The sequence below is a fragment of the Lynx canadensis genome, chromosome X (genome assembly GCF_007474595.2).
Source record: "Lynx canadensis isolate LIC74 chromosome X, mLynCan4.pri.v2, whole genome shotgun sequence".
Classification (NCBI taxonomy): Eukaryota; Metazoa; Chordata; class Mammalia; order Carnivora; family Felidae; genus Lynx; species Lynx canadensis.
In genome coordinates this window covers 4486456-4488282 of record NC_044321.2, presented here as the reverse complement: position 1 = coordinate 4488282, position 1827 = coordinate 4486456, and positions in this window count along the sequence as shown.

Sequence of the window (1827 nt, the reverse complement as noted above, 5' to 3'; positions counted from 1 at the left end):
GGTTGAATTTTTCAAACCTCCAAGTTTTTCGGTCATGATTTTCAGATAGCTTAGATTCATTTACCATATGCTACAGAAACAGTCACAAAGATTGCAATGCCATGCTCCTGACAGGACAGCTTCGTTCATGCCACCGTAAATCATGTGGCCGTGCAAGAAGGCGGGACCATTTCACCACACACGATAAGTATTTGTGGTACATTTTATATGCAAGGACAGGTACTGATGTGCATGCACACAAAGATGCCTAAGGCAAATAGTACATACACCTATTCGTGAACTTGCTCTCAACTCAAACCCTCAGGAAATGCTCCTGACTTGATGTTACTTAATTAAATTTTGCTTTAATACCCAGATTAGCATTCAGGACAGGCTGGACTGACCGATGCTGTTAAGCCACTCACAACTGGAAACAATCTCGGTGTTCATTGATCAGGGATCTTCCAAATCTTTTGAATACATACTGCTCTACCACAAAGCGCTAATCCACTCTTGGAATCACTGTAGCGCTGTGATTCTGTCCTGTTTACACCCTCTTCAAGCTGCAATGCCCTAGGCAATGGACACTTGAGTGTCATTGTGTTCTAAACAAACACACTTCATTTTCTATCACAGTGTACAAACAGACTATGATCCCAAAGATGGCAAAATATGGCAGAAGAGATAGCGCCAAACACACACTCGGATAGCTCTTTAAAAGACAACACAGAGGGAAAACACTCTTAGATACCCAGAGAAATTTCTTCAACCTAGTTGATAATTTTAAATTCTTGGGGTGCCTGGGTGGCTCAGTCGGTTAAGCGTCCAACTTCAGCTCAGGTCACGATCTCGCGGTCAGTTCGAGCCCCGCATCAGGCTCTGGGCTGATGGCTCGGAGCCTGAAGCCTGCTTCCGATTCTGTGTCTCCCTCTCTCTCTGCCCCTCCCCTGTTCATGCTCTGTCTCTCTCCATCTCAAAAATAAATAAACATTAAAAAAATAAATTCTAATGGCATTTTTTCCTCCTCGATGTAATACATACAATAAAACAATCAACATATTTTTTTGAGCTTGATATAAAATGAACCATTATGGCTTTCACTAAGATAGCAAAAGCAGGTTACCCTGAATGTCAAATAATTTCTTTAAATGGCCCAATGATTCACAGTCAACAACTTGATGGACAAAACTGTGAAAATTAACAATCACGAATTATAAAAACCCACAGAATCACTGTGTTGTACACCTGAAACTAATGTAACACTGTGTCAACTATGCTTCAAAAAACAAACTTAAATACACAACTACACTTAAGTATTTTTAACACAACTTAGGAATTTTCGGTGACATCAGATATTTGCAAAGAAATAGTCAAGGGAAAATAGTGTACCATCTATGTATGCAGTTTGTATATACCATTTCGTGAAAATCAAACAATAGGTAGATAGATGATAGAAACATATGGGTAAATACATACTCAGATACATAAATAGCACAAAGTAGACAAAAGGAAAAGGTCTAAGGAGACATACCCAAATCACATCTATTTGGTGATGTATGGAGGGATTTTCATAAAGAATCATCTTACAAAAAGAGTTGATGGAACTTGTAAGAAACAATGCAACCTGACCCTATGAGTTACAATTCATGACTTCTCCCTAAATATTAAATTTAGGTCGCCATATATGCTGATCTGAGTATCCGTGCCTGTGCACTCAAGCAGATCTCCTCAAATTGGTTCAAACCCATGAAAGTAAGGGAAACTTCACGTGAACTATTCGATAGCATTTCTCTACTTCCACATTCACGTGCTATTTAATGTTCAAAGTGATTTTAATCACTCCGATGA